An 18,487-nucleotide genomic window follows, 5' to 3' on the forward strand; every position below is an offset into this window, starting at 1 on the left:
TCGAGTACTGTACTTGAGTAAATGTACTTAGTTACATTCCTCCACAAAGACATCATTTCACATCTGTTATTCTATTCTTCGAAGAGTTTAATGTGTCTTCGGGGACCTTTAACACATCACTGATACACGTCTCTCTCCTCTTCAGGACTTTGGCCCTCGCTGCCCTGCAGAGTGACTTGGCACTCCGTATAATCCAATGAGAAACTAGAGCAACAACAGCAACAACAGCCCGTCATTCATTAGTAAACAAACGTTTACTCACAGCCTCCGATCAGGAGCTGGAAAGTCAGAGTTTCATCAATGATTAACTTCTTTACTATCAGCGTCTGATCAGAGCCTGCAGCAGCCAAAAACACTGAAATCTTCCCAGTTGAAGCAACATTAAATAGCCTTTTCTGGATCTGAATACTTCTGATTTGTCCTGATTTTATAGGAGCATTTCAGCACGAACTGTTCTCTGGTTTTGTCAAATATGAACTCAGTTACTGTCTGTGCATCAGGCTTCATTAAATCATGTGAGAACCAGTTCAGCCCTGTTTGGCTGGAAAAAATAGAACTTTGTATTGTAAAAGTGCCCTCTCACTGTTACACTCATAACACACACAGGCGTGTCTTTAAGTTGTGTAAGCATGAGGCACAGACTGAAAGGTCACGCTCTGTTTACATCACACTCACCATTAATACAACGATAATCTGCTGTTTGTTTTGTTGATTGGACACCTTTTGTGCAGTTATCACGGCTACAGAGAGAAGGAGGCGTTCCAGCTCGTGCACCTGCTGTTGATTTCTCTGCATGTTTGCAGACAGAGTGTCCACTTCAAAAACCAACTGACAAAAAATAAGAAATAATGCTCAAAACAAGTAATATCATCTGCCAGTGCAGTAAGTAAATGTTTCTTTGTAAGAATTCTTTAAATAAGTAAAAATATCTAGACACTGGAAAAACCAATGATAGCTTGAAATAAATACAAATATACCTATTTTGAGTAATTGTGGCTTGAAAAGCCCGACTTTAGTAACATTAAAATAAGCCAGAAATACTTGAAACGAGCACGTTTTGGTGGTAGAAAATGCTTTTGAAATATCATTCAAACTAAATGCAACTACAACTCTCAATTGGAGCCAATATTTTAGGTAAAAACTCACCATATTTAACAGTTGAATAGCTTGAAAAGCGTGAAAAAGCTCACAATGTCAATCGTAAAAATGAATCTTTAAACAATAAGATAATTAGATAAGCACATAATAATAACACTAATAATTTAATAAGAACATTATAATAATTAAATAAACACAAAATAATAATAATAATAATAATAATCATTTAATAAGAACACAATACTAATAATTAAATAAGAACATAATAATACTAATAATTAAATAAGCACATAATAATACTGATAATTAAATAAGCACATGATAATACTAATAATTAAATAAACACATAATAATAATAATGCTAATAATTTAATAAGAACATAATAATACTAATAATTAAATAAGCACATAATAATAATACTAATATTTCAATAAGAACATAATAATACTAATAATTAAATAAGCACATAATAATAATAATAATAATAATTAAATAAGCACATAATAATACTAATAATTAAATAAACACATAATAACACTAATAATTGAATAAGCAAATAACAATAATACTAATAATTAAATAAGCACATAATAATACTAATAATTAAATAAGCACATAAAGCTATGGTCAGTAGGTAAATTATACTCAAAACACTATAATTAAGATACTATTGCTAGATATAAGAAGTAAATACTTGGTAGGCTCCATGTTTTGTGCAGTGTGTCTTCTTTATGTACAGTCTATGGGCTGGGCTGAGTGTGGTGGTGGTGGTGGTGGTGGTGCTGAGGGGTTTTTGGGTGCAGCATCTTTGCGTGCCACCGCTCCGCAGTAAGCCCCTCTCAGTGTGTGTCTCCGACTCTGTCCTGTGCTGTAAGCTTTAGCCTCGTGGCTGGCATGTTTGACGGATGATTTACTTGGCCGCGGCGCACGCAAACATGCCCCCAGAGTGACCTCGGTTTGAAGGGTGTTGTTGTGCTGCTGAATGAGATTCCTATAGGCACTAACTATTCCCACTAATAGGATTGGGGCAGCTTTCAAACTCCTGTAGACAGCTGCTGGTGAAAAGATCATATGGGGCATATAAGAAGCAGTTTCACTGCTGAATAATTCTCCTGTGTCAGGCTCAAACTAGTGCACAGGAAGTAGGTGACTCAACAGAACCTCTACAGCAAAAATATATACGTTTCCTATTTTTCTGAGATATGCATAGTGTTGAAATGTTTGAATAAATGTGGTAAATATGTGTTCAGTAATTCTTACTTCAGATTCCCAACATTTCTGAACCCTCTTGGCTCAAACTGTCAGTCTGTGCTGAGTTTTATATTTAGTCTTCTGCTCCAGGCAGTGAATGCATACAAAGAAAACTGGATGTATAGTGTTAGAGGCAGGGCCCTGTTCATTCCTATGAAAGTTGGTGAGTGATTCATGAAGCCAAAAAAGTTCGACATCCATGCATATTACAAAAGATATAGAAAAAAATGGTTGCAAAGCCTTAGCCAAGCTGCAAAAATATCATTTTTGCATAACTTCTATGCATAAATAACCTGGATCTTCTATAGCAAGAATAAAGTGATTTAATTGTACTATTCTTCTTGACTTATTGGGCTGAATAAATCAAAATTTGACAGTAAAATATGTCTTTTTGAGAGTATTTCTTACATTGAAACACATTTTTTTTACTATTCCCACTAATAGGATTGGGGCAGCTTTCAAACTCCTGTAGACAGCTGCTGGTGAAAAGATCATATGGGGCGTATAAGAAGCAGTTTCACTGCTGAATAATTCTCCTGTGTGAGGCTCAAACTAGTGCACAGGAAGTAGGTGACTCAACAGAACCTCTACAGCACAAAATATATACGTTTCCTAATTTTCTGAGATATGCATAGTGTTGAAATGTTAGAATAAAAGTGGTTAATATGTGTTAAGTAATTCTTACGTCAGATTCCCAACATTTCTGAACCGTCTTGGCTCAAACTGTCAGTCTGTGCTGAGTTTTATATTTAGTCTTCTGCTCCAGGCAGTGAATGCATACAGAGAAAACTGGATGTATAGTGTTAGAGGCAGGGCCCTGTTCATTCCTATGAGTTGGTCAGTGATTCATGAAGCCAAAAAAGTTCAACGTCGGTGCATAATGCAAAAGAAATAGAAAAAATGGTTGCAAAGCCTTAGCCAAGCTGCAAAAATATCATTTTTGCAAAACTTCTATGCATAAATAACCTGGATCTTCTATAGCAAGAATAAAGTTATTTAATTGTGCTATTCTTCTTGACTTATTTGGTTGAATGAATCAAAATTTGACAGTAAAATATGTCTTTTTGAGAGTATTTCTTACATTGAAACACATTTTTTTTACTATTCCCACTAATAGGATTGGGGCAGCTTTCAAACTCCTGTAGACAGCTGCTGGTGAAAAGATCATATGGGGCGTATAAGAAGCAGTTTCACTGCTGAATAATTCTCCTGTGTGAGGCACGAACTAGTGCACAGGAAGTAGGTGACTCAACAGAACCTCTACAGCAAAAAATATATGCGTTTCCTAATTTTCTGAGATATGTATAGTATTAAAATGTTAGAAAAAAAAATGGTAAATATGTGTTAAGTAATTCTTTCTGCAGATTCCCAACATTTCTGAACCCTTATGGCTCAAACTGTCAGTCTGTGCTGAGTTTCTATATTTAGTCTTCTGCTCCAGGCAGTGAATGCATACAGAGAAAACTGGATGTATAGTGTTAGAGGCAGGGCCCTGTTCATTCCTATGAAAATTGGTCAGTGATTCATGAAGCCAAAAAAGTTCAACGTTGGTGCATAATGCAAAAGAAATAGAAAAAATGGTTGCAAACTCTTATAGAAGCTGCAAAAATATCTAAAAAAGTTGCATAACTTTTATGCATTCAAATAACTGGATATTCTATAGCAAGAATGAAGTGATTTAATTGTACTATTCTTCTTGATTTATTGGGCTGAAATAATCAAAATCTGACAGTAAAATGTGTCATTTTGCAAGTGTTTGTTATGCTAAAACAAATGTATTTGCTATTCCAAATGTAAGCTTATGGGAATAGTGACCGAGCTTAAAAGTTTTATCGAATTTTGGTGTTTCCAACAAGCTTTTCTCACAAGAATCTTCAAAATGCACAGAGAAATTTATTAAAGGAAACATGACTAATGTTCATTTATTCCCCCCTTTCCTGCAGGAACATGCACATGCATTGTGCAGCTTTTATTGGTGATTCTTCATGATAAAAAGTAGATAATCATTCCTCCGACTGGCTCCTCCGGCTGCAGCACAGCTCAGAAACAGGAGAACTTAGATGCAAATGCTGACCAATCACAGCAGACTGGACATTCTGCACGAAAAAGTACATAAACATATTCTGGTAGAAACCCGAAAAACAAGTTTGAACATTAACCTTCCAACAAGAACAGCTTTAGCTCTCGTCCCATATAATCTGTGAATCGAGTGCAGCTCCATGTGACGCCAACATAGGAATGAATTGGGTAATTATCTAACACAAATATATGGTTGTGTAATGTTCTGTACAGTTTGTTCAGCTGGGACACAAAGTACGCTGCTTGCAACATGTCTTTTATTGTGTCATAGCAGTAATATATACATATATATATAGTGTATCTGTCACACGTGTGCTTTCTGTGTGCACATTCCTGCTCTCAGCACCCTGATATGTTTGTCAGGAGCCACGGCCCATTGATAGTAGCCAGATGATGTAAATAAGAGACTTTCTGCTGGTGTTTATGAGCAGGGCATGTAGGGGGGGCGGGACAGAATCCACCCGGAAAGAAATATTGATCTCACGTCAATAACACACAAACATATTACGGAAACGCGTCATCGGTGCAGTTTTTTTCAGCAAACATAAGCTGGGAAATTTCCACAGATTCTATAATGGCAACACACTGGAAAAGGTTAACAAGGCCCGAGGTGTATGTGTGTGTGTGTGTGTTTCCACTGCCTTTATCTTTGATGTGGAGCCGTAAAGAGCCTGGTTACTGGTTATAAAAGTGCACGCTTCAGGACACGGCGAGCTCAGACGGGTGTAAGACCTTAATCACACTCGTGTGCTGTGGTGGTATGTACACAAGGTTATGTTTTTTATTTGAGCACAGTCAGAAAGGTCATGTCATTAAGCGGTTTGTCTGAGTCACTGTGGACATCCGTGTGTGTGTGTGTATGTGTGTGTGTGTGTGTGTGTGTTGCCCTGTGACCCAGGTAACAGAGGGAAATGCAACCTATATATGTCAGTTTAAAACATCTTAATTAGACATTTTCATGACCAAAAAAGACACAAAATGGCAAAAAAAAGACACAAAGTGACCAAAAAGGTCATAAAATTACACAAAATGCCTAAAAAAGCAGTATAATGACCAAGAAAAGACTAAATGACCAAAAAATAAGTATAATGACCAAGAAAAAGGACACAAAATGACCAAAAAAATGACACATGACCTAAAAAAAGACACAACATGACCAATAAAGGACACAAAATGACCAAAAAGGATGTAAAATTACCCGAAAAAAGACACACAATGACCAAAAAAGGACACAAAATGACCAAAAAAGACACAAAATGACCATAATAGACGTATAATGACCAAGAAAAAGGACACAAAATGACCAAAAAAATGACACATGGCCTCAAAAAAGACACAACATGACCAAAAAAGGACACAAAATGACCAAAAAAATGACACATGACCTCAAAAAAGACACAACATGACCAATAAAGGACACAAAATAACCGAAAAGGATGTAAAATTACCCAAAAAAAGACACAGAATGACCAAAAAAGGACACTAAATGACCAAAAAAGACAGAAATTGACCAAAGATCCTGATGTCTATCATTAATTTGGAGCCGTAAAGAGCACGGTTACTGGCTCAGACGGGTGTAAGACCTTAATCACACTCGTGTGCTGTGGTGGTATGTACACAAGGTTATGTTTTTCATTGGAGCACAGTCAGAAAGGTCATGTCATTAAGCGTTTTGTCTGAGTCACTGTGGACGTCCATGTGTGTGTGTGTGTGTGTTGCCCTGTGACCCAGGTAACAGAGGGACATGTACTTTCTGATAGATTAAGCCTTACATAACTCCACATTCCACTCAGCAGGTAAACAAGCACCGGGACTAAGGTCAGAGGCAGCGAGGCACCGGCTCGTCTGCGCCGCCAGACGCTGCAGGCTGCAGCAGCACGGAGCCACACTGACCCACATGTCATTAAAATGGCTCAGAAAGAAGCTCGGCAATCAACAACAACTGTAAGCAGACATTTGAGCGGTTAATTGCCACTGTAGTAAAGTGACAGTCAACACGGGAGGCCGAGGAATGCTGCAAGAATGTTTGGAGGACTAAAATATGCTGCAAACATGCAAATAAAACCAGTTTAATTATACTTTAAATATCTTCAGTCGTATAAACATATCATTTATTCGCTCCTGTGTTGTGCAGAAGTGAAGTTGCTGAACGTTTTAGTTGTATTTGTGCACTTGTATGTTTATTTCAAGCAGCTGCAAGGAGTTTTTACTGGGTATGAAACCGTTTCAGTTTCATATTGATGCATCTATAAGCAAACAAGACGATCAGTGAGAGGATTTCTATATTCTTAATGCCTGTCCGCAGGTTTGATTGTCTTCAAAATTAAATTTAAACAATTTACGGCACATTACATTACATTACATGTCATTTAGCAGACGCTTTTGTCCAAAGCGACTTACAATAAGTGCATTCAACCTGATGGTACTAGACATAGACCATAGGAATCAAGTAAGTACATAGCACACAGAAGAGGGGACAGTTGGAAGCAGGAGCAGAGGTTGAAGTTATGTCTGATACAAGGTCAGGGAAAGAAACGGCATGAGAACAAAAAAATTGTTAAAAAGAAACAGGGAGCACAGGAGAAAACATAAGACAACCTTGGTCGTTCATCAAGAGACGGAAATAATTTTTGGATGAAAAGAACTCAAAATTGTCCTGAAATTGCCCTTTTTCATGAATAATATTTCCAATTGTATTTATGCAACACATTGTGAGACACAATTACAAACAGTTGCATTACCTCATCACCATGTATCCTGCAAACAGACAGGTTTGTATGCATGCACTATTAAGATTCCTTGTGGTTGCATTCAGGAAAAGTCCTAAACACTAATATATGTACTTTTTTCCGCCACTGTTTGGGCTGTTTTTATCGAAAGTCAATGCAGAATTGCTGTAAACTGGCATTCTTTCTAATGACCATTGTCCATTGGCTGCAAAAAGAAGTCAGTTTGTATTAAAGTAGCAGGATTATGAGCATTTCTGACTTCATTTACCTCAGCTATTATTCTGATCATGAGTTTATGGTCTCACCTGTTAGTTTAAAGCCTTCTTCAATACAGTATGATGTTTATTTTGTCAATGATGGCCCAATTAAAGAACTGACTGTGTGTTTTTTTGTGTGTTTCACAAAGATCTATTAGTGCCTTGCAGGGAAATTGTGGTAAGTAAAAGCTTAAATACAAGAATTTTGGCATTGCAGTGAGAACCAAAAGGTTCAACAAGGAATTTGAAAGATGCACATGAAGCCTGCAGTCAAACATGAAATCATTGATTCACAGGTAACACACTGGGCCTAATGGATAGATAAGACACTCAGCTGCAGCCTGAGAGGAAGCTCAAACATCAGAGCTGGCTCTAAGAGATGCAGCTGGACAGGTAACATCACAAGCTGATTGTATCTATGTTAAACACACAGATGGCCCTAATGCACACATTCACACATCAGCGTGAGTCAGAGTGTCGAGGCCTGAATGCAAACTGACGCAAAGCTAAAAGCTGAGAATAGGCTCAGAGGCCGCCGCGGCGCCACTTTCGCAGCTCGCCGTCACAGATTCAGAAGCCTCACTAATACATTTAAGGAGATAAGATTAGAGGAATGTATAGGCGTGAAAATAAGATTTGGAGTCGGGCCAAAAGTGGAGGGACGGTACTGTATGTAAAACACGGTCAGAGTCACTCAGCCACAGCCAGGACATTACATTATTCTGCCGAATTTACAAGAAAAATGCCTCAATGTCAGTTTTGTTTAAGTCAAAATGAAATTAAAATTATTTTAAGGCCTCCATTGTGTTTGTTTTGACGTATTTGGTTGAAATTGTTCACAGCAAGAAGACGAAACTAAAAATATTTTCACTTTTCTGCAGGTGGAGCTTCCTAAAAAAGCTCAAAAGTGTCCAGAAGTAAATTTCCCATTTATTCTAAATGATTGTTTATAATTGGGTGGTTAAAATACCTGGTAATATATATGTCAGTGTAAAACATCTTAATTAGACGTTTTCATGATCAAAAAAAGACACAAAATGACCAAAAAAGACACAAAATTACCAACATGACCCAAAAAAGACAGAAAAGGATGGTTTGCAAACTGCCAAAAAACCCAACGAAGAAGAAGATTGTAAAGCATTGTAGGTGCACAAGGCGAGCGGAGGATACACACATGCATCCTTGGAAATTCTCCAAAAGAAATGCTCTGTTCTCGGTAGAATCTGAGCATCCTTAACATCAGAACAATCCTTTGGTGGATGTTTGTGACGTAGAATCCTTCAAAGACTTTTGGAAACAGATAAATTGTCAGATTGGCCCTCGAGAAGATAGTGACAGCCAAAAATGCCAAATCTGAGGCTGCACAACTATCAACAAAAACCAGTGACCGTCTGCATCCAAGTCTTTTATTTTGCTGTCTGTGAGTTTATTATATGACACCAATCTGTGCAGCCCAGTCTGGTTCATGCAGCAGTTATATCTACAACTGTGTCATCATTTTCTGTATTTTGTGGTTCGATTGTTGCACGCTGATATTAAAGCTGCAGGCTGCAACAAATCTAAGCAAAATGTGCAGCAAATGTAATATAAATAATGCAGATGTTTTTACAGAATCATGCATGAATCCAATCCAACGTCTGTGCTTGAATGTGTGTTTCGCAGCTTTTAGGTCACCAGCAGTATCATCCCAAATCCAGTGAGTCAGATTGGTTGTGTGCTGAGGGCCGCCCTCAATGTTAAACTGCCATGCTCCGCATTATAGGCTTAAGCTAATGCCTCATTAGCATCAGTGTCTCACTGACTCGGCTCTGAAACAGCATCCTCCTCCACTACACAGGACCTGTTAGCATCACCGCCAACCACGCAGAGCCGGAGGGAACTGGAGCATGTGACGCACGAGAAACAGGCCCGTCTCCGCTCCCGCTGCAGGATTCCTGCACGTATACTGTAGTATGTACGCAGATGCATGAAATATTTACAATATGCAATAAAGGTATTTGTTCCAAATGCAAATGTCAAGATTCTGGAGCATCTTCAGGGTGCGTTCACATGAAGGACTCTGGGTGTGGTTTCTGCAAATTACTCAGTGTTCCCTCTGTGTGAGAACAGGCGGCACAAACAACCAAACACCTGAGACATCACGTACTGCAGGTAATACACAGAAATACAGAAAACAACCTGTGATCACACGTAGTAACGGGTCTTTGGTAATTATGAGAAAAGAATCTTTAACCCTCTGAACCCCAACAAGCTGTTTCAGAGTGTTTTTTGCTCTGTGATATATAAATCTGTATAATTCTTAAAGTCCTGCAGCTTTATGGAATCAGCACAATCATGGCTAGAAGTGGGAACAACTCAAACATGTCTTTGTGTAGAATAACAGAATGACAGAAATCAGAAAATAGTATTTTGTTAGAATAAAAAGGAAAATATGTATATAAGACTTTTTCAAGTGCCCACAAATGTCACAAACGTTCCACAAAATGACCAAAAAAAGACAAAATTATCAAATAAGACACAAAATTACCAAAAAGAAGACACAAAAGGATGAAGAAAATACACGAAATGACCAAAAAAGTCATAAAAATGACCAAAGAAAGACAGACAATGTGCAAATAAGACACAAAATTACAAAAAGAGACAAAATTACCAAAAGAAGACACAAGATGATCAGGAAAGACACAAAATTACAAAAAAACAACACAAAATGACCAAGAAAAGACACAAAATTACCAAAGGAATGACATAAAAATGACCAAAGAAAGACAGATAATGTCCAAAGAAGATATTGTTCATATTGAAGTATTGTCTTGTTTCCAGCCCCTCCTGTCCTCTCCTCTTTGCTCTGTGTAAACAGCCTCTCCTGTCCTCTCCACCCTGCTCTGTGTAAACAGCCTCTCCTGTCCTCTCCTCTCAGCTCTGTGTAAACAGATTCTCAGTGAATATTTGTCACGTGACCGTTTGTCTCAGCAGAATCAATCATGTCTTCACAGTGTCTCTGAGGAGCAGAATTTAATGTTTTTAACAGGATCTGGTTAATGCAAACCCTTTATTTTAAATGACACATGGAGAATAAAGGTTGTTGCTCACACACAGATGGAAACACGGCTAAGCTGAGAGGTTTTATGTGCAGGACTGTATGTGTGCATCAAAGTCTCCATAACTCTAATCTGTGTTGCGTGCTGCTGTTTTGATTGTGAATGTCGTGCTTAAAACTCAGCGACATGCAGAGCTTCGTTTCCTGACGTGTGGATCAGAGGGCGAGCTGTGTGAGGGATTTCTTTGCATTTTTTTTCCATGAATTTAAAGAGATTTATAATTACAGGAAATAAAGTCTGTTCATGTTAAATAATGGATTAAATTACATCATAACAGATGGTGAAGCTTTTCTCCCACTGACCGTTTTCTAACTCACATTGAGAATAAATTGATGCACACTGCAAATGATGCAAATAAGGTGCAAGAATGCATAAAAAACACAAATAGAACTTGTTTAGCATAAAAAAAGCGCCAAATATGTTAATTATTCTGTCCCTATAGGTGCAGTTTTTATTATATTTATTATTATATTTATTTATTTACGACTGCATGCATGCATTTACTGCTAAAATGAAGTTCCGCTAATGAATAAAACACATAAAATACAAGAATTATCTCATATATGGTCCGAGTGTCAGTCCTTGTGTCCAGTTAGCTCATAAATTAATAAGTTATAAAATCAGTTAATTTAAAAAATAAAGGATTTCTAAGAAAGATGCATTAGTTGGCCTCTGTAGACTGTAATGCGTGGATACAAATGAATATAAGTGAGAAAAATAACAGCAGAAAAAAAGCATCCTGCAGTCTTCTGGATTAATCTAACTGCAGAAAAACTTTCTCACACAATAAACAAGCAGAAAAATATGCATAAAACAGCTGCAAAGAGACACAAGAAGACCACAAAGAGACTCACAACAACTGTGAAAAGGGACAAAATGATAAAAAAAAAAAAAAAAGAGAGACAAAAGGACTAAAAAGAGACACAAAAAGGACTAAAATGTGCCCATTTCGCTCACATATTAAGTTAACAAGTCAGTTAATTTAAAAAATAAAGAATTTCTAGGAAAGATGAGTTATTTAGCCACTGTAGACTGTAATGTTTAGATACAAATTAATATAAGTTTGCAATCAAATCAGCAGAAAAAGACACAAAATAGCATCCAGCAGTGTTCTGGATTAATCTAACTGCAGAAAAACCTCCTCACATGATAAACAAGCTGAAAAATATGCATGTTTGAAGTCATCATTTCTGAGTCTGAGAATGCAAAGTATTTGTCTTGCAGGAGTCTGGGGCCGCGAGCCATCAGGATTCCTCTCAAACAACCTGAGGCCGAAGAGTGAACGGCTCCTAACACGACATCCTCACAACATTTAAAGGTCGTGCAAACTCTGTATATGCAAATCAGAGTGCAGGTGTAGCCGCCAGCGAGCTCTCCTCCACATGTCCCGCCCGAGGCCTGCAGCGACTCACAGACCCAAGAGCTGCATGTCAGACCATTTCAAGCCTTTTCTGGCCTATTTCTCTCAATTTATATGTTTCAAAGATACTACTTCTTCTCACTAAGTATGAAATATATGAATAAGGGCATGTAAGTATGGTATACACACAATATTTAGACAGAAATGTAAACTGTTTACAGGCAGATAATACCAGCGAAATGACAAAAAATATTATAAAGCCACACAAAACAGCTGCAAAGACACACAGAGCAGCAAAAAGATGCATCACAAGTACAAAGAGACACTAACAACCAAAAAAGCTACAAAAAGATGTAAAACATCTGGAAAGAGACAAGAAAACCACAAAGAGACCCACAATGACTGTGAAAAGCTGCAAAACAACCACAAGGAGACACAAGATGACCACAAAGAGACACAGAAGCACTAAAAATAGATACGAAATTACTAAAACAAGACATAAAAGCACTAAAAAAGGAGACACAAAATGACTAAAAATAGACACAAAATGACTAAAACGAGACACCAGATGACTAAAAAGAGACACAAAGCACTAAAAGAGACACACAATGACTAACAGAAACAGAAAATAACTTAAAAAAAGACACTCAAAAGAAAGAAATCACTTAAAAGAGACACAAAATTATCACAAACAGACAAAATAATTGGAAAAGAAAGACAAGATGGCCACAAAGTGACACATGTTTACTAAAAAGAGACAAACTACTACAAAACAACTGCAGACACAATGACAAACAGTCCCACAGTGACACACAGAGAGATGCAACAACTATAAAAACAGGACAAACACTATAAATCTGTGTTTTTACTCCTGTTTGGGCCTTTAGCAGCTCTGTACTTTTACCTTATTAGACTGTTTTATCAGCTCTACTGTTGTTTGTATTTAAATCTTCACTCCAACGAGCTGGGAAACTAAAAAAGCTTTGCAGGATGACGTAAGGGGGTACAGGTCGTGTTTTGTGTGAACAGAAAGAAGGCAGAGAGCCGTCCTGCAGCTGATCTCAGAACAGTGAGACACACATGAAGCTCCTGAAGGGAAACCAGTAAGAGCAGACTTTTGTTTGGCTGCTTTACAACACCGTGTTTCCCCAGAATGAGCTCTGCAAAACATGTTTACGAGCAGTGAGAGAGAGTATCGGTTGATAAGGCGGCATGTGGACCGGCAGGCTGGAGTCTTCCACTCCACTGCCAGCGTGGTAAACAGCAGCAGTGTGAGTGTTTGTGAGCAGTGGGAGGGACCTGGGCTCCACATGCTGTCCAAACACGTGGACTATGAATGCCATGGAGCTGCAGAAACACTTTCCACCGACACACTCACATGCATGTACAGGCTGAATGGGCAAAAATGTGCAGTTTCCATCCACCAGGTTCCGTTTCTGCACCAAATAATGCTGATAAAGCATTATTAAGTGCACTTTTCTACAGAGTGTAAAAAGGGAAAAGCAACCACAGGCAGATATTTACTGCAAAAAGACCGAAAACATTATAAAGTGACACAAAACAGCTGCAAAGAGACATAAAGAGATGCTTTACAACTACTAAGTGACACTGAAGACCAAAAATAAACTCAAAAGAGATTTAAAACAACTGTAAAGAGACACAAGAAGACCACAAAGTGACTCCACAACAACTGTAAAAAGGGACAAAACGATAAAAAAAAGATAAAATCACTAAAGAGATACAAAGTGAAACACAAAAGGACTAGAGAGAGACACACAAGGTCTAAAAAGAGACACAAAAGGACAAAAAAGGGACACAAAATGACTAAAGAGACAAAATGACTACATAAAATGACTAAAAAGATGCACAAAAGGATTAAGAAGAGACACAAAAAGGACTAAAAAGAGACACAAAATGACTAAAAAGAGACACAACATGACTAAAAAGAGACACAAAATGACTAAAAAGAGACACAAAAGGATTAAAAAGAGACACAAAAGGACTAAAAAGAGACTAAAAATTACCTCAAAGAGACACAAAATGACTAAAACAAGAGACAAAATAACTAAAAAGAGACACAACATGACTAAAACAAGACTCAAAATGACTAAAAACAGACGCAAGATGACGAAAAAGAGACACAAGATCACTAAAAAGAGACACAAAATGACTAAAACAAGACATAAAAGCACAAAAAAAAGACACAAAATGACTCAAATGAGACACAAAAACTGGGAACAGAACATCATCTACTGCAGGTTGCACATCCATTGTGGGTCAGAATCTCATAGAACCTCACTGCTAAAACCTGAACTATCCCTTTAAAGCCCTGTCTTAAAGTCCTGCTCCTTTAAACCATCATCTTTTCTCCTTCACGTCTCTTGGTCCACCACTTGGTTCTGGACTGAATCTGAACATCTTGTTCCTTTGTTTAAGGTCACATATTACATATTATTAGAAGGGGGAATTTTCTGTTCCCTGTTGTTATTTCTGTACTGACTGTGTGTTCATGTGTTGATTAGCTGATTAGTTGCACCTGTCCCTGCCCACCAGTCTCCCCCTTTATTCAGCCTGTCTTCTCTCCACCAGCCCTGCTTCCTTCTGTTCACACTTGTTGTTTACTGACCACTCTTTCTATCTTTGCAGCATGGTTTGCATTGTACTAACTGCAAGAAGGACACTGTTGCACAACATTGTGCGCAGTTAAACACAGTTAATGAGACTTGAGTGTGTTTAATAGCAAGTGATTCCAAGTGGGTACAATACAGTGAACCAGTCAACATTTCTTCAGTCTATACTGGGTTCATATAATCTACATTAACAGTGATGACATAAAGTAAACTCCTAACTAACAGCAGGATGAGAATATGCAAAATTCAACCAAACTATTGAATCTTGAGAGCAGTTATAGCTCTGTTTAGGTATTAGAAAGACCATAGTAGCAATAAAACACATATTAAAGCCATTTGGGATGTTTTTGGGTACATGTTTGGTGATAAGATGCATTAAAGATAATTATTACAACTTACCAGTCTAAAGGAAATGTTGCAAGCTGTTTCCACCTTTTGTTTCGCTTCGTATTATTTGGGCTTCTCATTTTATTCTCCAGATGTGCAAAGAGCTTCAGCCATCTTTGGCTGTATGTAATGTCAAGGATCCTTCCTTTCACTGGTATAACCACTAATGGAGCAGCCTTCAGTGTGCAGGTGTGCGTCATTGTGTAATTGGACATCCTGCAATTTCAAAACCAGTTCACAACATGGATGTGGCTTTGGCATCAGCACTCTGACACATACAGTATTAGTGGAAATGGAAGAAGATGCTTTAAGGTTGAATCTCCACGATTTAGCAAGTAAAAGCCACAAAGTAGATTAAACCTGAATATTTCACTGATCCTGGAGCAGAACTCACCATGGAGATGTTTCTCTATGTTTAATTTTACGGTACAATAACAGTTATTTATAAATAACAATAACAGATAATAGCAGACTTTTGGTCCCTGTGCATAATAAACACAATAAACAAATGTAGAACTTTCTGAATGGCATAGCTACGTATACTTTGCACATAGTAAATCATCAGACTGACACATATATTAACCAAGTAAGAACTTTAGTCGACTGAGACGGCATCAATTAACTTAACTAGTAATGTATCAAGATGATGTTTATTGTCTTTTGGCTAAATATTCTGGTTCTATGGTTGGAGTCAGGTTAGACACACTAGAGGAGGTGGTGGAGAGATGACCTGTCAACACGTTCATCTTGAAATAACCGGATCATCCGCTACACAAAACCTTTATGGACCAAAAAAACATTAGTGGACGGCTCCTCTCTCTCTGTTGCAGGACGGAGAGATTCAAAAGATCCTTCTCTCCTTCAGCCATCAGACTCTCATTCTAACAGAGCTAACAGACTCACTGGATTTACCCTCTGGGATAAATAAAGTTATTGATTATTAAGATTTTTGATTTGATTTGTTTATGCATATGTTTTTGCTTGACTTTGAACACAAGTTTTGTAAGTTATGTGATCACAAATATTCAGTGTTAACTGAAAATACTTTAATAAATACTGGCTGCTGGCGCCGCTGTTTCTTCGCTTGCCACTTTTGAATCTCCTGGTAGAACGGTGTGTGCAAGGCATTATGGGTACTTGGGGCACACAGAGGATACACACATGCATTTTTGGAATTTGGGCAAAAGAAGGACTCAGTCCTCTGGAGGATCCTGGACATTGGGACAGTCCTTCAACGGATGTCGATGACTTAGTATCCTTCTTAGGTCATCTGGAACTGGCTTGTTGCGTGTCCCAAGAACAAGAACTAAGCGGGGTGAGGCAGCTTTCAGTTATTATGCTCCTCACCTGTGGAACAAAGTACCTGTAGATCTGAGGTCTGCCCAAACGCTCAGCTCCTTTAAATCAGGACTAAAAACACTATTGTTTACTGCAGCGTATTCTTAACTTTAACACTTATCTGCTCTACTCTACTGCCCTTACTTTTTACCTACATAATGTTTGACTTGTGCTTTTTATTATTTTATCTCTTTTTTTATCCTGCTGTATCTTATTTTATCCTATCTATATTTTATTTCTATTTCCCTGTTTTAATTGACTGTTTTTGCTGTTTTTAATTGTGTCTTGCTGTTTTTAATGTGTATGTAAAGCACTTTGAATTACCTTGTGTTGAATTGTGCTATACAAATAAACTTGCCTTGCCTTGCCTTGCCTTCTTCCTTGACTTTAGGATACAACCTGTGCATCTACCTGCAGGCTGCACCTTCAGTGTGACTGGCCATAGCTGTACTTCTTGGTCCTCTCTGAGGTTGGACTGGACTCTACGGTGACTCACTATCATCTCTAGAGGCACCAGTGGTATTACAGGACAGGCTGGGCCGGGACTAGCTGGTTACAGTGGTCATTTCAGTAGATTTCTCTGCAACAACTTCAGTGCTGTGACTTCTCTTCATTCTGTAAATCGTGTTTTTCCGTTGAAGGTTATCACGTCTTGCTTGCATTCATTGTGTCTCTCCTACTTTCCCAGCTCTCACATGCTCACACGCACCAACCACAGCTGACAACGTGTATGTTGGAGGAACAAATATTTATTCTGTACAGTCAGCACATGTAGAGTTAGCTGTTTATTCAGCCCATTCACTCCCCACTGGAGATCTTTATCTCTCACTGGGACAATAAAATAACTTCAGCGAAGATGGAGTCTCTGTCTGTTCATCTTTCTGTCTCTTCCTCCAGTTGTGTGACTCTTGTGTGGCTGTTTTTGAGTGCACGCTCTTGATATCTATGGGATTTTAAGCACTGGCTGGGAAAAAATGTCCCCTCCTGATTGCCCCCTCGGTAGATAAAACATGATGAAGAGCCCTCTGGGTGCTCTTCTTCCAGTAGAGAAAACAATATGAAGTTCTCTAGGGTGCTCTTAAAATGAGAAAACAAGATGAAGTGCTCTTGAGGATGATGAATGTTGCTTCTGTGGTGCCTGTAAATGGAGAAAACACTATTTTATAAACCAGAGGTGGAAATAATGGGTTACATTTACTCACATTACTGAACTTGAGTCAATTTTTTGTTGACTTGTGGACTAAAATCTGTAATTTTACTTGTTTTGAGGAGGTTTTGTTTGAAGTTTTGCTACATTTTACAACACATCTGTTACTGAGTTAAAAGAATGTAGGCCTGAATAAAAAACAAAAGGGAGTAAATCATAGTTTTTCATAGGTTAGTTAGAGAGAAAGTCACAACACTTGTGGCCTTGACCCGTTTTGATTTATAGATTTACAGAGTGACTGCTGTTTGTGTTTGTTGGTGAAGAACAGAAGCATTTTATCAATGGTTGTATTGTGAAAACATGTTTTGAACTGAAATGACTCATTATACTTCCCTCAGGGTGTCAACATGTTTTATTTTGTTATTGCACTTAAATTTGTAAAGATTTTTCCTTAAAATCAACTAGTTTAATATTTAAATCCCCTTGTCCCTTTAGCACAACAGTAACTTTTATTTGAGTACATTTTAGACTTTACTTGTACTTAAGTAAAGTTTCATCAAACTAATAGTACTTTTACTCATATTTTAATACTCTTTTCACCTCTGAGTGTAACTATTTCATAGAGAAACAACATACAACAGACAAAGAAAGAGAGACAGGCAATTTATCTTTAGGAAAGACTGTTCTTCATAGAAATAGCCCGTTCATAATGTGAATAGTCTTATGCATGCAGGAGACGCAACTATGGAAGGTACACAAAATGACTAAAAAGGGACAAAAAAGGACCAAAAAGAGACACAAAATAATGAAAAAGAGGCACAAAAGGACTAATAAAGAGACACAAGGACTAAAAAAAGAGGCACAAAATGACTAAAAGAGACACAAATGACTAAAAAGAGACACAAAAGGACTAAAAAGAGACACAAAGAGACTAAAAAGAGACACAAAGAGACTAAAAAGAGACATAAAATAACAAAAAAGAGTCACAAAATGACTAAAGAGACACACAATGACTAAAAAGAGACATGAGATGCAGCTATGGAAGGTGTTTTGTGCAGGAAGGAGGTAAAGAATGACATTTTTTCTCAAGAAAGCTGCAGCAGCAGGACCAG

The 18,487-nt window shown here is 37.7% G+C and overlaps 1 protein-coding gene across 1 annotated transcript in view; it reads right to left on the reverse strand.

The window, feature by feature from the left end:
• Positions 1-14,940, reverse strand: part of lig4 (ligase IV, DNA, ATP-dependent) — a 30,967-nt gene extending 16,027 nt beyond the window's left edge. Inside the window, exon 1 of the mRNA XM_059328341.1 lies at positions 14,903-14,940. The gene's annotated coding sequence lies outside the window, so the exon portion shown is untranslated. The remainder of the gene's footprint in view (positions 1-14,902) is intronic.
• Between the last annotated feature and the right edge of the window lie 3,547 nt (positions 14,941-18,487).

The sequence above is a fragment of the Centropristis striata genome, chromosome 24 (genome assembly GCF_030273125.1).
Source record: "Centropristis striata isolate RG_2023a ecotype Rhode Island chromosome 24, C.striata_1.0, whole genome shotgun sequence".
In the NCBI taxonomy this organism is placed as follows: Eukaryota; Metazoa; Chordata; class Actinopteri; order Perciformes; family Serranidae; genus Centropristis; species Centropristis striata.